Raw genomic sequence first — 19,607 nt, forward strand, 5'->3', positions numbered from 1 at the left:
AAAAAAAAAAAAAAAAAAAAAAAAAAAAAAAAAAAAAAACTGGTAACATTACCAAGAAGGAGGATACTGTTAAAGGTAAAGCAGAATGAGATGCCCACTCACTTGTGGATAGGTTGTACACTTTGTTCAGAGCATGAAATACAGGACAAATGACTTCCCACTGAGTGGAGAGAAAGATTATACCTTCTTTCTCCCTTTTTCTCTGAGCTGTTAATTACAGAGTCAAGTGTGACTCTTGTTCTTTACCTTACTCCCATTAATATTAACTTCAAAGTATAACCTTTAAAGTGAAAGTCAACCCGCTACAGCCCTGGATTCTGGCAGCCCCAGAACTGCTACTGCTTTATCCACAGCAGTGTCAATATTGGCTTCCTATTTCCATCTGTACTTACAAGATTTTTAAGATATATTACATCTATAATTAGTGTACTTTTAGCCATTATTTTACATATAGAGAAAGAGGATGATGTAAAAAACATTAAAAAGCTATAAGTCTAGTATTTGGAAAAATAACAACCAATATAAAAAACATAGACAGTGTTGCACACCTATAACACACACATATTTTCTTGAAATGTCAAGTTGTTTATTTTTGCATAATTTAAACAAAACTGTCCAAATCTATCTTTTATTAAATTCAGTTTTATCCTTTTTTTATGGGTAAGTTTGGTCATTTCATTTCTGTCTACAAACATTGCCTAAAAAATAAAAATGGTTTTGGTCGTTGGTATAGAGAAATTGAGTCCTTGCTAATAGCAATTGTATCTCCTTACTCAATATCCTCTTTCACCCCACCCTCAAGAACATAGTACAATAATAGGCCATCAGTCAGTTCTCAATAAATATTTTGTATTAGTGTGAAATCTGAAAAATAAAAGCAATCTACCTGTCTATTATCTGTCTATCTTCATCTATCTATCTATCTATCTATCTATCTATCTATCTATCTATCTCATCTATCTGCCTATATAGCTAATATATTAAATAATCTACTATTTTTATTTCTCTGTCTTCATTTTAATTTTACCTAATACCCTATTTTTTACATTTTAATTAATTGTTAAATTGAGGTTTTAGTTAGAAAACATATAGTGGTGTTTTAATAAAGTGTTATTCTCCTACTTAAAAAAAAATAAACTGGAAGTATTTGATTAATTCTTTGTTGAAGATGAAAACCAAAAAGGTCTTAATAAGATTTTATTCAGAACTTTGTTTCTAATTAGAATTTCATTTTTTTTGTTGTTTTGTAAAACTTGGGAATGATTTTATTATCTTTTGAAAATTTACACATTAATTTGTTGAAAGTAATCATTTTGTTTAAGGCATTAACATCTTTTGTGTGTGTGTTTTATTTTATTTCAGTAGGTTTTTGGGGAACAGGTGGTGTTTGGTTACATAAAAAAGTTCTTTAGTGGTGATTTCTGAGATTTTGGTGCACCATCACCTGAGCAGTGTACACTGTACCCAGTGTGTAGTCTTTTATCCCTCTCCCCACTCCAACTCTTTCCCCTGAGTCTCCAGATTCCAGATTCCATTGTATCATTTTTATGCTTTTGCATCCTCATAGCTTAGCTCCCACTTATGAGTGAGAACATACAAAGTTTGATTTTCCATTCCTGAGTTACTTCACTTAAAATAATGGTCTCCAGTTCCATCCAGGTTGCTGTGAATGTCATGATTTCATTCCTTTTCATGGCTGGGTAGTATTCCATGGTGTATGTGTATGTGTATATATATACACACATATTTTCTTTATCCATTCATTGGTTGATAGACATTTGGGTTGGGCTGGTTTCATTTTTTTTTTTGCAATTGTGCTGCTATAAACAAGTGTGTGCAAGTATCTTTTTCATATAATGACTTCGTTCCTCTGGGTAGATCCCCTGTAGTGGGATGGCTGGATTACATGGTAGATCTACTTTTAATTCTTTAAGGAATCTCCACACTATTTTCCATAGTAGTTGTATTAGTTTACATTCCCACCAACAGTGTAAAAAGTGTTCCCTTTTCATCACATCGATGTCAACACCTATTATTTTTTGAGTTTTTGATTATGGCAGTTCTTATAGGAGTGACGTGGTGTCACATAGGAGTGAGGTGGTATCACATTGTGGCTTTGATTTGCATTTTCCTGATCATTAGTGATGCTGAGCATTTTTTTCATGTTTTGTTGGCCATTTGTATATATTCTTTTGACAATTGTCTATTCATGTCCTTTGACCGCTTTTTGATAGATTTTTTTCTTGCTGATTTATTCGAATTCCTTGTAAATTCTGGATATTGCTCCTTTGTTGAATATATAGATTGCAAAGATTTTCCTCCACTTCATGGGTTGTCTGTTTACTCTGCTGATTATTTCTTTTGCTGTGCAGAAGCTTTTTTAGTTTAATGAAGTCCTATCTGTTTATTTGGTTTTACATTTGTTTTTAGATTCTTGGTCTTAAAATCATTGTCTAAGCTAAGGTTTAGAAGGGTTTTTCCAATGTCATCTTCTACAATTTTCATGGTTTCAAGTCCTATATTTAAGTCTTTGATCCATCATGAGTTGATTTTTGTATAAGGTGAAAGATAAGGATCCAGTTTCGTTCTTCTGTATATGGCTCACCAATTATCCTAGCACCATTTGTGGAATAGGGTGTCCTTTCCCCACTTTATGTTTTGTTTGCTTTGTTGAAGATCAGTTGACTAAAAGTATTTGGGTTTATTTCTGGATTCTCTATTCTGTTTCATTGGTCTATGTGCATATTTTTAAACCAGTACCACGCTGTTTGGGTGACTATGGCCTTATTGTATACTTTAAATTTGGGTAATGTAATGCTTCCAGATTCGTTCTTTTTGCTTAGTCTTGCTTTGGCTCTGCAGGCTTTTTTTTGGTTCCATATGAATTTCAGGATTGTTTTTTTCTAGTTCTGTGAAGAATGGTGGTGATATTTTGATGGGAATTGCATTGCATTTGTAGATTTCTTCTGGCGGTGTGGTCATTTTCACAATATTGGTTCTACCCATGAGTGAGCATGAGATGAGTTTCCATTTGTTTGTGTCATCTGTGATTTCTTTCAGCAGTATTTTTTAGTTTTTCTTGTAGCGATCTTTCACCTCCTTGATTAAGTATATTCCTAAGTATTTTAGTTTTTAATTTTAGCTGTTGTTAAAGGGGTTGAGTTGTTGATTTGATTCTCAGCTTGGTCACTGTTGGCGTACAGCAGAGCTACTAATTTGTGTACACAAATATTTTATCCTGAGACTTTGCTGGATTCGTTTACCAGTTCCAGGAGCTTTTTAGATGAGTCTTTAGGGTTTTCTAGTTATACAATAGTGTCATCAGCGAACAGTGACAATTTGACTTCCTCATTACCAATTTGGATGTCCTTTCCTTCTTTCTCTTGTCTGAGTGCTCTGACTAGGACTTCCAGTACTATGTTGAACAGAAGTGATGAGAAGGGCATCATTCTTTTGTTCCAGTTTCCAAAGGGAATGTTTTCAACTTTCCTCCATTCAGTATAATGTTGGCTGTGGGTTTGTCATAGATGGCTTTTATTTCCCTAAGATATGTCCTTTCTATGCTGATTTTTCTGAGAGTTTAATCAAAAGGGAATACTGGATTTTGACAAATGCTTTTTCTGTGTATACTGACATGATTGTAGGATTTTTGTTCTTAATTCTGTTTATATGGTATATCACATTTATTGACTTGCAGATGTTAAACCATCCCTGCATCCCTGGTGTGAAACCCACTTGATCATAGTGGATCCTCTTTATGATACACTGTCAGCCTCGGTTCACTAGTATTTTGTTGAGGATTTTTGCATCTACGTTCATCAGGGATATTGATCTGTAGTTTATTTATTTATTTATTTTTGTTATGTCCTGTTCTGGTTTTGGTATGAGAGTGATACTGGCTTCATGGAATGATTTCAAGAGGGTTCCCTCTTTCTCTGTCTTTTGGAAGAATGTTGATAAGATTGGTACCAGCTCTTCTTTGAATGTCTGAGAGAATTCAGCTGTGAATCCATCTGGTTCTGGACTTTCTTTTTGTTGTTGGCAATTTTCTTTATGACCATTTCAATCTCACTGATTGTTATTGGTCTGCTCAGAGTTTATATTTCTTCCTGGTTTAATCTAGTACAGTTGTATCTTTCTAGGAATTTATTCATATCCTCTAGGTCTTCTGGTTTATGTCTATAATGATATTCACAGTAGCTTTGAATGATCTTTTGTATTTCCGTGGTATTACTTGTAATATCTCCATTTTGTTTCTAATTGAGCTTATTTGGATCTTCTCTCTTCATTTTTTGGTTGATCTTGCTAATGGTCTATCCATTTTATCTTTATTAAAAAACTGGCTTTTTGTTTCGTTTCTCTTTTTTATTTTGGCTTCAATTTCACTTAGTTTTGCCCTGATCTTGGATATTTCTTTTTTTTCTGCTGGGTTTGGGTTTGTTTTTTTCTTGTTTCTCTAGTTCACTGAGGTGTGAGCTTAGATTTGTGCTTTTCAGACTTTTTGATGTAGGCATTTAACGCTATCAACTTTCCTCTTAGCATGACCTTTGCTGTATCCCAGAGGTTTTGATAGGTTGGGTCACTATTATCATTCACTTCAAGGAATTTTTAAATTTCCATTGTGAACCCAGAATATTTGAGACAGGTCTCCAAGGTTGAGGACGTTCCCATGACACAGCCTCAGGAGGTCCTGACAACATGTGTCCAAGGTAGTCAGGGCACAGCTTGGTTTTATACATTTAAGGAGACATGAAACATCAATCAATATATGTAAGAAGTACATCTGTTTTGTTTGGAAAGGCAGGACAACTTGAAGCAAAGACAGGCAGACTCTAAGCAGGGAGGGTGCTCCCATGTCACAGATAGGTGATATACAAAAAGTTACATTCATTTGAGTGTCTGATTACCCTTTCCAAAGGAGGCAAATCAGATATGCATCTATCTCAGTGAGCAGAGGTGTGACTTTGAATAGAATGGGAGGCAGGTTTGTCCTGAGCAATTTCTAGCTTGAGCTTTTCTTAGTGATTTTCAGGCCAAAGATATTTTCCTTTCACACCATTTTGATTTTATTGTTGAGGCAACGATCATTCAGAAGCAGCTTGTTTTATTTACATGTATTTGCATGGTTTTGAGGGTTCCTTTTGGAGTTGATTTCCAATTTTATTTCATTGTGGTCTGAGCAAGTACTTGATGTAATTTCAGTTTTCTTAAATGTCTTGAGACACGTTTTGTGGCCTATCATATGGTCTATCTTGGAGAACACTCTATGTGTTGTTGAATAGACTGTATATTCTGCATAGAATGTTGGGTAGAATGTTCTGTAAATATCTGTTAATCTATTTGTTCTAGGGTATAGTTTAAGTCCACTGTTTCTTTGTTGACTTTCTTTCTTGATGACTTGCCTAGTGCTATTGGTGGAGTATTATTATTTTTTTTAAGTCTGTTACTATTATTGTGTTGCTGTCTATCTCATTTCATGGGTCTAGTATCCATTCTGCCATTCTGTATTTTTTTTTTTTTTTTTTTTTTTTTTTTTTGTTGAGACAGAGTCTTGCTCTGTCACCCAGGCTGGAGTGCAGTGGTGCAGTCTTGGCTCACTGCTACCTCTGCCTCCCAGGTTCAAGCAATTCTCCTGCTTCAGTCCTCTGAGTAGCTGGGGTTACAGGCATGTGCCACCACGCCCAGCTAATTTTCGTATTTTTAGTACAAGTGCGTGCCACTGCATCTGGTTAATTTTTGTATTTTTAGTAGAGACAGGGTTTCACCATATTGGCCAGGCTGGTCTGAAACTCCTAAGCTCAGGTGATCCATCTGCCTAGGCCTCTCAAAGTGCTGGGATTACAGGCATAAGCCACCACACCTGGCCCATTCTGTATCTTTTAGGTGGAGCATTTAGGCCATATACATTCAATATTAGTGTTGAGATGTGAGGTACAATTATATTCACCATGCTATTTGTTGCTTGAATAACTTGTGTGGTTTTTCCCAGTCTCCAGAGCTGTGAAAGATAAATTATGCATTTTTTTTAATGGTCCAAACAGATTAAGACGTGTTCCTGAGAGCATTACTCTTAATATTTGTAAGGTGGAGTAGTTACGAATGAACTGTTTTTTTAAACAGGTGATTTGCTTGATACAATCCTAATACAATGAATGCCACATGTAATTGGAAGTCCAATAAATTACTTTGAAATAATTTCACCTGCTACAGAGAATACTCCTTCCCTTTACTATATCAAGTTTTTTGAGGTTAAGAGTAGGCAAATATCAGCTCTTTGGAACTAAGTCCAGCATAACACTTGTTGGGAGATAATTCTCCATGGGTTTCTCACAATTCTGCATGTCTTGTGAGCAGAGACACCAGCAATCTTTGTTTTGGGCTATTTTTTTTTCAAGGATGTTTATATAGCAAACAACATTGGAAGGTAGAGGTAATATCTCCTCCTAAGCTTGGGGGTCACTGGCTGGGATGCAAACCCAGTACATGTACAGCATCCTCTTGGGTGCCTCGCTGTCACCCCTATGGGACTTAGAGAGCAAGAGGAACCAACAGAACCATGAGACTCATGCTTCCTGTTGTGCTATGAGTAATAAAGGCCTTTGTTTCTATTTCAGGAGTCTTGTGTCTTTGTTCAGCCTCCATGAAACTGTGGCACACAGACTTGTTACATTGCACATGGGGTGAAATCTCAGGTCCTTCAAAATTCTTGACAAACTTTTGATGGGTTAAATAGAACCAGGTAAGTTGACATTTTGCCAAGGAAGGAGGAAGTTTAAGGGACCTATGACAAAGTTGCCTTAATCCTCTTCTTAGTAATTAAATACTCTATTTACATGTTTTTGTTTGTTTGTTTCTTGTTTTTAAAATGGCCAAGAAAATTTGTTCTAAAGGAGCGCCAGGCAAATAAGAAAAAAGAGTGTTTGGATAAGGTATAGAAGGCTTTGCTAAGGTGGAGTCAACTCCTAAATGTGCAACTCCAGCCATCAGATAGAATGGTAAATATGTGTGATTCCTAATAGAAAGATACATAGGCTTTTGCTCAGTAAATAGCTCATTCATAATTTATTCTCCTCAGTCCTCTTTTAAATGGAGATGCAAATATAAGTTATATCAAAATTTAATTTTACATAGCAACCAACAGTGAATTTGATAGTTTTCTATAAAATAAAAAAGCGATTTTAAAATTTTAAAATTTGTTTCTTCTTTCAAATTTGGCTTAATTATACCTTAATAATTCCTCTTTACTGAGTTTTATTCCACCCTTTATTGATCTGCATGGTAGCAAAAAGTTAAGAGTCTTAAAGACAACTTGTCAGTTTGATATATCAGACAAAGCAGATAGTTAAGCTATACTTCTTACTTTTCCTCATGTGACTAAAAAGTCACAGTCACTCTCTTTTTTACATATCACAGAAAGTCTCCAAATAACTGGAATCCATCAGGTGAATTAATATGCCTAAAGGCAATCTGTGTTATAGCTAGTGGATTAGATAGGTGTCTAAAGTTTAGAAACTTGTGTATCTAACAATTTGAAAATTCAAAAATACTTAGTAAAATACATCAATACATCAACAGACTCAAGCTCCACTATAAACAGGTCACACTAGGCTGATGCTCCTGCCTCCCTCTTTTAAGGACTTTTGTGATAACACTGGACCAACTCAGATAATTCAGGATGACCTCCCTGTCTCAAGATCCTTAAGCTAATCACATTTGTAAAGTGTCTTTTCCCATGTAAGGCATTACCATATTCACAGATTTCTGGACTTAGGGCAGACTCTTTGTTGGGTCATTATTCAGCCTGCTGCAGACCTGTAGGAAGTGGGACACCTATCACTTAGAACAAAGTCATTTGCAGTACTGGAATCTAACCTCACTTTGACTTTCTAAGAATTTAATTAATCTCTCTACCGTATACAAATACCTTAGTGAAAGCAATTGAGAGAGATAAAAAAGATGTTCTTCTATTTGTGATTGGATGAGCTATAAAACAAGGACAGCATGTATACAATCCATAAACTAAAGTCATTCAGCAATTAGGTCAAAGAGGCATTTGAAGCCAGTAATGACATGAGAAGGTGAGTCAACTCCTTGTTATAATGAGGAGAGTGGCCAAGGATTTTCAGAAATCATGAAGCTTTTTGGACTGTCCACAAATCATGGAATGAAATGGGTAAGAACCAAAGTACCCTTCTTATAATGGGTCGTATTAGTTGCTACTCAGGCTATACTAGTGTGTGCTGTGTAGAGACTCTTCGATACCATGAGAAGACTTAGAATTAAATCTGGACTCTTAATTTCTGACTCTGGAAGCATAAAACATTAATTCCTCAAGGCATTTTTTTCTCATCTGCAAAATTGGAATTATAAAGCCTATCTTATGTGATATTATTACAAATAAATGCCTAGCATAGTGCCTTCAAGAGTAGACTGTGAGCTGTTTCCTTTTTATTTTATCCTATGAATGGACTTTGTCATCATCTCCTCGAGGCATTAGAAAATGTAAAAGTGGAAACTGGTACATTTAAACTTACATAGAACTCGAAGGGATTGTGTATTATCTATAAATGTTAAAATGAAGACTCTAGTTACTAGATAATGTTCATTTTTTGACATATCCATAATGTCCCCATACTCATTTTTTATGTGTGTATATAATAGTGGAAGCTGTGTTTGTAAAAACAATTTTAATGCCATTTTCCTTATTACAAAAGTAATAATTAGAGTAGAAAATTTTGGATTTACAGATAAGCAATATCAAGAAAAGAAAAATCAACCAAGGTCTCACTGCTCTAGTCATTAATATTTTGGTTTATTTTATCAAACCTAATCTCTTAGTCTCTATGTCCATATTATACACACACACACACACACACACACACACACACACACACACACGCCATATATGTATCTACATATTGACTTGTATGTTGCCAAGAGCTTTACAGATAATATAGGCTAGGGACTAGGTTTATTGATAAATAATTTTCATCAGTTTGTTTAAAAAGAATTCTCTCATTAGTGTTATATACTAAGACGAACAAAAGGTGGACCAGGTTTGGCACTATAATATGAGAATATGCCTTGGGTCATCCATACTAAGGTGTTTATTTGGCTTCTGATAAATTGCTGGGTTTCCTTATTTTATGCTATTGCTTTTCTTTAAACAACTATTTTATGCAACCAATAAAAATTCCACCTTGCTTATAAACTCTACCTGAGGATATCTTTATACATTGGATGATTTTGCCTTGTTTGGGTTGGTTAGAGGGTCTGCATAGACTTTGAAGCATTTACACTATTTATATTACAGCGGTACTATGCTGAGGAGAGTGTGTATTATGGAAGTTTCTAAATATTCACCTAAAGGTGGTATTCATGCTCAATTCTTTTGATCTTATGACTAACTTCCTTCTTCTGAGACCTTGACTTTGAGGAATATTTACCAATTTTCTTCAATTACGTGATGACTCATACGCCACATCAAACCTTAAAAAGAATTTCCTTGCATTGTTTCCTAATCTACCACTTTCAAATTGTGGAAGCAGAGGTGGCTGTTTGTACTCACTTGCTACAAGAGATTCTCTTTAATTTTAAAGGGAATGAAACTGTAGCTACTTTGAAATTTTTATTACTTTTGTTATGGCTGAAAGTGTTGCTCTCATCAAAGTCCACCAACTTTTCATCTCTCTTACCTCCTTTTTACTACTAATCTGGTTACTCCAAGCAATGTTTACAATAGATTAGGAATATTTTGTGCTAAAACAGAAGACCTAGTTGAAATGTATTTTATAAAATGTATCAAAGTTCTAAAAGCAGAGGCCATTATATCCCTTGGGGAATTGGAAATTCCTTCAGTGGTCAGATGCGTACTGTTCGGGAAGGATTTTTTTAAATCTCTAATCAATAAAATCATCCCTAAAGGGTTCTTTGAAAGAACAATTTAGAATTATCTACAAAACCTCTCAATGATCAGTGTTAATGTTTGTCACCCACTGAAAAGTAATAAGCATTATTTGCACGCTATACATATGTTATCTCTAGCTAGCAGACCCCACAATCAGATTTTACTGATGCCCTATCTGACATTAAGATGTCATTATGAAATCATTTAAGGACCCAATTAATTTTAAATGAAAATTTTTTTAGCTGGTTCTAAGTTTCTGCTGGTGAGATTTGTATCTTTCCTCTCAGTGCTCACCAATTTCATTACCATGTATAAAGATGTAGGTAAAAATATTTTATGTAGCTTTATCCCTTGGGTCTGTTATTACAATGTTTGATATTTATTTATTTCTTTAGTTTATTGTGTTTTTTTAATTAATGTACTTGCATATTGGCTCCAGGAGTATAATGACATGAAGAAACAAGCTAATAATTCTGAGAGCTGTCTTATTTCAGGGTTGCCTAATTAAAACTAGTTTTAAAGACAGAAAACAAAATTAATGTTTATAACAGGATGTAATACATGTAATCTTGGAAGGATGCTCAAGATTCCCTGGGAACTGAGGAGGAGCATTCAACTCAGATAGGGAAGAATTCCAGGAAGTAGCACTTGAGCCTTTGATTAACACTGCTAGAACTATATATGCACACTGGAAAAAATACAAATAATACAGAAGGGTGTAAAGCCAACAATGAAAAAACTATATATAATGTGGTACCCTAGATTAGATCTTGAAGCAGAAAGAGGATATTAGTGAAAAAACAGATGGAAACTGTATAAAGTTTGGAGTTTGATTAATAGTAATCTATCCATTTTTTTTTTTATAGTTTTGTGAAATCTATTGTGGAAATGTAAGATATTAACAATGGGAGAAAATAGATGAGGGAGTATTTACAAATCTTCTGTACTGTCTTTGTAAATTTTCTATAAATTTAAAATTATTCCAATATAAAAAGCTTATTTAAAATAAGCGAATAATAATCTTTTCTTCCACTGACATATTGTAATAACATACTGTTCTATCTTCACCCCCAGCAATATAGGGTTCACTTTCAGATCAATATATATGAATCTACCTTATTTTAAAAATGCCTGTAAAATGTTCCATGAAGTTAATTTACATATTTTAAAGTCATTCGGTTATCTCCATTTTTATGTCTTAGAAAATAATGTTGCAAAAAGCATCTTTGCAAATATATTCTGGTTTAAAATTGCCAAAAAATAAAAATATTAACATTTTAACATAAAATAAATGTTTAAAATTGCCAGAAAAGAAAGAGGAAAATTCTTTTCAAATGGTTGTTGGAGTTTATAAACCTACCAATATTACATGAGAATGCCTTTTTTCTCATGTTCTTATTAAAATGGATATTATCATTTAAAAAATTGCATTCTATTAGAAAGCAGGTGGTATTTCAATTGAGTTGTGATGGATGAATGAATACTAGCTAGGCAAATGGGAATTTGCAGAATAATGGGTAAGATGAAATCATGAGCAAATGTATGGCGGCACAGAGGAAATGCTGTTCTCAAAATATGATATTTTTCAGAAAAGCTGGAATTTATCATGGCATTGAGGATCAGCATTATAGAGTTGGCTGCTACCATCATGAAATGTTTGCATCCCTCCTAAAGGGATAAACCTTGAAAAGTTAGAACTGATCACAGTTTTATAAAGGGAAGACCATATTCAGATTTTTACTTCAGAAAGATCTCAATGAATGCATTGTAGGAGCCTGGCTTAAATGAAGCTAAATCTGGAAACAGGATAATCAGTTAAGAGGCTTTTAATATGATACGATAAACATCAGTACTGAGGCAAAGGAAGCACTTCGAGAGACGCATTGGAGACAGAAGCTTCAGGACTTAGAGACTGATGAGACCTGAAGGGTAAAACAAGTGGAGTAGACTAGGTTAAATCTCAGTTCCATTTTTAGTGTCAATGGCAAAATTAGAGCCCACAGGGAGAGGAGTAGATTTGGGAAAGAGATGATTAATTTTTTCTTAGACGTGTTTCATGAGAGCTGCTTGTGAGACTCAAAACTGAAAAGTACAATGGCCGAGAGAGAGGCAGATTTCAAGCCTAGTTCTGGCTCAGAGATACAGATTTGAGAGTTATTACTGTACCAGTGGAAGAGGAGACTGTGTCATTGTTGACATTGGGGTGGATAAATCTTTGTTGTGGGGGCTTCTGCTGTGCACTGTGAGATGATTAGCAGCACCCCTGGTTTCTGCCCACTAGAAGTCAGTAGTTCTTTCCAAGCTGTGACAACAAAAGATGCCTTTAGATATTGCCAAGTGTCTCCTCAGGGTAAAGTTTCCCTGGTTGATAACCATTGAACTATGTGATATGAGAAGGGGAAAAAGCTGGTTATGGATCCCTGGGGAACTCTGGCATTGAAATGTGTCAATAATGGTGCATGGGAGAAGTGCCAGGTAGCTAGAAGTAAAACAAATAAGAAAAAATCAGTGGTAGCATCAAGGACAGGGCATGAGATGAGACAAGAAGAAGGAAATAGACATCAATGTCAAATACTGGTAAGTCAGCTGAAGACTAAATTTGTTAACTCTAGGTGGCAATTTCAAGGTCACTGGTGACATTAACAAGAGTAGTTTTTCGGATGTCAGCTTCAGGTGCCACCTGGAACTGGTTGTTCTCAAAATTCAATAAACTCTTTTGAGTAATGGCTGTCTCACTGCTTTCTTGGGGGTTTTAATGAGTTTTATTAACTCTTCTGATCCTCACTCAGTCTAGGTATTTGCCTTAGAGAAACACTGAAACCTCTACGTTTCTCACTCCTGGTTCATTTTTGGACTTAAACTTTTAATAACCAAATGCCTTTCTTATTTTAACGTGATGACTCAGTTTTTACTCTATTATTGTAGTCCCCTCATCCTAAAATACCCAGTGGTGTGTCCCGATGTTAACTGGAGTGGCAGACATTATCTTTGCCAGAAACTTCTCTCTTACTCTTGAACCAAATTTAGATGACTAAAATCTCTTCACTTTCAGGGTGAGTTCGTTTCAGTGGAGTGCTGGAGCTGGTTTGAGGGCTGATTGTAAAATCTGCAGTAATTTTGGAGCCAATTGTTAAATAGCATCATTCTACAAAATTAAGTTATAAAATCTGACAATTCATTTTAAAACAACAGTGGTAAATATTCAGCGCTCATCACTTTTAAATGATTTTACTATTGTCTAAGTTCTTGAGGTTGTATCTATTATATCTTAATGGTAAAAGTGTCATATGATGTGGTACTTCTGTGCATCTCTTCTCAAATTTGCATTCAATGATGTCAGATTGGTAGCTTGAAATCAGCCATGGTGGAAGTTTATACATTGCAGATATTGTCAGAGCCTCATATTTTTTAGCTGTATAGACTGTATAAGGTAATGGATAAACTATAATAATATTGATTAAACTTAAAAGTATCTTGCGTCTATAGCTGTTACATTGTGAATAGCACACACGGTGAAAATATTCTGGTACCTAAATACTAGTATCCAATCGGCAAATCAGTCATTCCGGTCCTTGATGAATGAGTGAAGTTTCAACACGTATCTCTATTGTTTCAATGTCATCTTACTCATTAGTAAGTTAACATTCATATTAACCAACATTCAGTTGGAATTATGCTCATTTATTAATTGCAAAACTAGGTTGACTATATAAGAATTTGGCAAAAAATAAATGAGACTATTTTGTGTGAATAAATTCACCGTAAGAAATATGCAATAAAGAGTAATGTATGTCTTATTTGCAAATTATATGCCGCATATCCTTTATGTCAGTTAAATTTATAATGGACTTAGGTTTGTATATCTATATCTATACATATATTGTTCATATACACCAATTTTTCCCAGAAAGTCAACTATTAAACATTTGCTAGCATTTCTTTCTTACAAGACTTTCCATATTAATTTCCAGGGGCTGCCTTTTAAGGTCAATAGATACCAAAATCTGAGGTAAATACACTTTAGACCTTATCAGAAAGTGTTACTATGCACTGGTATCTCTAAAATTGGTCTCTTCTCTGTTCTCGCTACTGTCCTTGTCCCATATTTTATTTTAGCATATATTTACAAAATTACTCTATATTCACCTTCCTGTATCTACTTATCGTACAGTATTTACCTTGCAATTATTTCGCCAATTTTTGTCTTGTAACATTCACATTGTTCTCTGGATTTATCGCTCCTAATCCTTTTCTGTGACACTATGTCATGTGGTATGAATTTAACTGTACATACTGAAGTTCTACATATTTTGGTCCCATTATTGAATTTTTTTCTTATATATTTCTGTTTTTTATCTCTCTATTGAGTCTAGTCTCTCTAGTCTCTGGATGGGACTCATGATTGAAAGAAGGTTTTCTGTTCCTAGGCGTTGTCTATGCTATAATCATTTATAGGCATTTATCTAAAGTGCAGTAGAAGAGAAAGTGATAGGCCCATTCAATGTTTCCATGGGTTAGCTTCCCCTAGTTTTGAACACAATGGAAACAAAATAACCTGGAAACTTGAGAGCGTCTAGGGTGACCTTTTTCCCTCTTTCTACATCTATGTTCAATTTCTCTTTTTCTATTTTCTTGATCAAGTCATACTGTTAGGTAAACTATCCCTCACCAATATTCAGCCCTCACTCCCTGCTCCAGGTTGCAGAATGTTGTTAGACTGTAGTAAAACGGTGGTCTTTCCTTTAAAAGCGCTTATTATCTATAAGAGGTTACATTGTGTCCTCTTCCCCCATGCTGAAGTCGTCTGTTGAAGTTCTAATCCCTATGACCTCAGAATGTGACCTTATGCGAAAATGGGGTCATTTCAGATTTAATTAGTTAAGATGAGGTCATACTACAGTAGGGTGGACCTATGAACCAAAATGGCCAGTGTCCTTATAAAAAGTGGAAATTTGGACACTCTCTCTCTCTCTCTCTCTCTGCCATGTGGACATGAAGGCAGAGGTGAGATTGACGAGTTTACAAGCCGAAGAATGCCAAAGATTTCCGGAAAACCATAAGAAGCTAGGATAGAGGCAAGGAACAGGTTTTTCCTCATAGCCAACAAAAGGAAGCAACTGTGTTGATACTTTGATCTCAGAATCTTTGCCTCCAGAACATTGAGGTGATTAATTTCTTTGTTGAAGCCACTAAATTTGTGGCACTTTGTTATGGCAGCCAGCCAACTAGTGTGTCATCTAATTATAATACTATCACTGTGACTTAATATCTTCTATCACACATATAGTAAAAGTGTTTTGAGAGCAGGGACTGTGTCTATTTTGTTCATAATTGTATTCTTTGTGCCTACCATAGTGCATGACATATACTAGGCGTTCAATCAAACACGGTTAATTGAATGAAAATCCTCTTCCTCAACAGAATTTACTGTTATGATGGTTGGGAGAATTTTAGTTGTAAACTTTCTATCAGATTTTCTGGTTGCAGATTCAAGGGGATGGAGAATTTCTTCTGTAAATTTGTCTTTGAGATGGAAAAAGGAAGGAAACCTCTTAGTTGGGTGGGATGCATGTGTCTGGTGATAAGCGTTCTTTATTTTCACATAGGCTAAATTTACTCACTCTTGGCCATAGCAACAGAATGCGTGCAAAAGTCGAGAGAGTAGTGTGTGGAATGTGAGGACAGCACCATATGGGGAATTGTGTGGTACGTGGTTGATATGATGTATTTTAATGTTTAATTTAAGAAGGTCTGATTTTGACAGTAAGAATTGGGGACTAAAAATAGAACCAAATGATAAATATGGAATAGAACTGTGTGATACTAAAAAAGACAAAACAAAACAAAACCCTTGTGACGTAATAGTCCATTATGTTCTATCTTTATATATAATGCTTTCATGCAAAACAATACCATTTCATCTCTCTCATTTCCCTAATTTGCATTATAAATGCATATTGTAATTTTACATGTGAATGTGAGAAATCTGTACCGTTTTTCTCTATTTCAGGCTGTTTATCTTGGGTAATTGTTTTATTGCTGGGTCCATTTTAAAGATACTCTTTGTTAGCTATTTTTAACCTGATATAAATAGGATATTTAAATCCTGACAACAGAGTTTTGGCCACGGGTTGATTTATATATATTATAGCATATGGATTAGCATAAGGAGTGAGACCAAAAAAATCAGAGTTCATTCCAGAGGAGCATATGTCATTTCAATGTTTGGTGTCATGTACATTAGCTAGATAAAATAAAATTGATTCCAAAATATATTTTCTAAATACATACATGTTAGTTTATTTTTAAATAGACTTTATGGTTGTAGTTAACATATATATTCTTCCTATTGCTGTGCTAATTAAATACAATTCTTTCCCCATCACCCTAGCATATCTATATTATTATTATGTAATTTGATAAAATTATATTTAAGCAATATCTATAATAACATATTTTAGTCTTTTATTACTATAAGCTTTTGAATGTGGAGCCAAGCAAATAAATTCAATTTTATACATTTGGAAAAAGAGTAAGAAAGTATTTTCTAGTAGTACATATACATGAACATAACACACACACACACACCAACACAGGCATACACACACACACACACCAACACAGGCACACACACACACACACACACACACACTCTCCAACCAACTGTCATGAAATAACTGAAACAAAACACAATGCTTTGGAGGCTAAATTTGCTAAGTTTAATCTAACTAAAATATTTGAGCTTTTAAAACAATCCTGTAAGGATTTTAGTTTATGAAAGTCAAGATAACTTCTAATTCTTCAAGAATAATTTAAAACAAATTTAAACATTCAAAGGCTTTCTTGAACTTCATAAAACTTTGCATAATAATATATGTGACTTTGAAAAAAAAAACAAAAAAAATTATATGGACTTCATAATAATAATAAGGACTAAAAGTAGTGCAGAAGGGAGAAAATAAAAAAGACAAATTGTCCATTTTTCAAATATAAAATGGTCCAGAATTTTCATAAATGAAGAATGACATAAAAACCACACACATGAAACTAACCATGAAGTTTAATTTTCTATTTTAAGTGATAGATTAAATGTTTAGTAAGAGATGTTTCAAAATGGAAAATCTTCTATAAGTGAAACACCCACACTCTTAAATATTAATAGGTTTTCTCTCCTCTTATATTATTATTAGACCCAGTATAACAAAATAAATTTTCTTCTGAAATGTTATCCTGAAATTTTGAAAGGACAGAGACTAGAAAGATGTGTATTTATTTGGGGAATTATTTGACAAATGTAAGCATAACAAATAAAATGAAATATCTCCCCTATGGTAACAAAGGGTTCATTGTATCATCCTAGAGCTAGAGAATAATAGTAGCAAAATTACAAGAATTATTGGCATTAGTGAGCAAAAGAAAGACAACATGTAAACAAAATGAAGTCAAGTTATTCTATGAATTGTCTTCCAGCTAACCTTTAAGTTGGGAACTCAGAATTAGCCACAGGTTTTTTGAAAAGGCCTGAATAAGCTAAATAAAATTAAATATTTCTGTAGTTTTTAATGTCGAATCTGTCAATCATACGATGTCATTTAGAAGATGTCATAATAATCACTGTGGCAAGTTATAACAAAGTAATGGCTTTTAAAGGGCGACAAAGTACAATGCACAGTGAAATCCTTTAGATAAATAGTAGCTACTTGAGATTAGTATAAAATAAATGATTAAAGCAATGTTATTTTGCTTGTATTGGCAGTGAAACAAAAAAAATCATACACTTTCCATGGGGAGCACATGACACACAGGGGAATGCACCCTGGCTGTGAGGCTTCCTGTTTCAATGCCAGCATGGGATTGGAGTTGCGGCCCAGATCTTGCTTTACTTGAGCTCTCTGCTTGAAAAGATCTGGATACTTACAATGGTTGGCTCAGGGTCTGAGCTGGAAGTGAGCTGCTATCTCTGACTCACCCATGTCATACTGGAATCATAAGACTGGTTCATGCACAAACTTAGGGTTTACTTTCCCTACATTCACTCCAATCTTGTGATGTGAGACTCCAGAAGTAGGATTTTCACCTCGGGCCTTGTTTAGAATTGTTTCTTTCTGTAGAAACCAGGAAAGATCACAACAGTTGTGGAGTTACTACATCCAGAGCCCTCTACTCCCCAAGGGATGCATAGGAGGAACTGGATACATCTAAGAACTGCACAAAAGTACCTCACAAAGAAGAATGAAAAACAGAAGACATTTACCTATGTAACAAACCTTCACATCCTACACATGTATCCCAGAACTTAAAATAAAGTAAAATAAAATTTTTAAAAAGAATAAATAAATAAATAGCAGGTAAGAAAATCTAAAAGTAAGAGATATTCTTAAACCTAACAATGAAAAAATTTACATCCAAGTTGAAATAGAGTTGGTGGGACACTTTTGGAAGCAGATTTCAAAATAAATATAACAAAAATTCTTAAAAGAATAAGTAAGTAAATGATACTCATGAAAAAAGAATACAATTATGCAACAAAGTAAAAGTAAAAAAAAATTTCTTTGCTTTCTATAAGGGATTATAGATAGATATGAGGAATTGTTCCAGAATAGAGCCAGATACAAAAATAGAAGTCACAGGACCTGGAGAACAGAATGAGAAGCCCTAACAGAAGACCAAAAGAAGGTGCAGAAGAGAGAAAAAATAGAAAGACACATTGTCCATATTCAAATATAAAATGGTCCAGAATTTTCAGAAATGAAGAATTACATGAAACACACACACACACGTGCACACACACATACACACACACCATCAAACAACAGAAAAGATCCTTTCATTTAATACATACATGAAACGCTTAAAAAGGAAGAAGTAAACAACATCAAAAAAAAGCATAGGACTAGAGATGAAATAGAGATTTAAAATACCATAATAGAATTTCCAATGAATTTGATGATCTATGTCAAATTGATTTTGTTTAATAGAAATATAAAACTAACAAAATTGACATAAGATGAAACAAACATCACTAATAGATGAATAACATGAACCAAATTTAACAGGTATACAAAAAGTGACCTATTTTAGATGTCACTTCAATTGTGGAAACGGGGAGTTGCTACGTGTATATTTTTTAGGAGATAATGTTTTTCTGGGTTTTAAGCTAATACTTCTTAATATTGTTCCTATTGCAACAATTTCAAACAATGACAGAATCAGAACCCTTCCGTTTTTCCATTTTTGCAGCCTAGACCAAAGGCGTTTACATCCTGGAAGAGAACTTGCTGGCGCTTCAGCTCAGCAAGTATGGGCCAAACTAATATAACAACAAGGTAAAATGTTTTCATTGGCACCTATCTCCTGTTATGATGCTTACACTAAGGTTATCTATCATTCAAGCTGATGGCTGGTTGGTAACTGTTGTAGCACTTTACCTCTAGGCATCTATCCTGCTCGTTACTGAGCCTTCCACGTTCTTTTCTATCTTACCTCATTGTTGATTAAAATCAATCGCTACTCTCTAAATGGCTTCATATTCAATAATAGTAATAAGTTCTTAGCACACCAGATACATTTCAAATATTAAAAGAGTAGAAAATGGTTGATGTTTCAGAAAATGTTTTCAGAAAATGGTTGAATTTTTCATAGAACTTTAATTTTGTATTCAGTTTATAATGCTGTAATTTTCTTTCTTTCTTTTTTTTTT

At 34.3% G+C, this 19,607-nt stretch overlaps 1 long non-coding RNA gene across 1 annotated transcript in view; it reads left to right on the forward strand.

Moving 5' to 3' along the window:
* LOC108520779 (uncharacterized) overlaps positions 1 to 19,230 on the forward strand; it is a 40,981-nt gene extending 21,751 nt beyond the window's left edge. The window contains exons 2-3 of the long non-coding RNA XR_001883001.1: positions 6,615 to 6,739; positions 19,148 to 19,230. This is a non-coding gene — a long non-coding RNA (uncharacterized LOC108520779). The remainder of the gene's footprint in view (positions 1 to 6,614; positions 6,740 to 19,147) is intronic.
* Positions 19,231 to 19,607: the final 377 nt, after the last annotated feature.

The sequence above is a fragment of the Rhinopithecus bieti genome, unplaced genomic scaffold, assembly GCF_001698545.2.
Source record: "Rhinopithecus bieti isolate Rb0 unplaced genomic scaffold, ASM169854v2 scaffold_52030, whole genome shotgun sequence".
Lineage (NCBI taxonomy): Eukaryota > Metazoa > Chordata > Mammalia > Primates > Cercopithecidae > Rhinopithecus > Rhinopithecus bieti.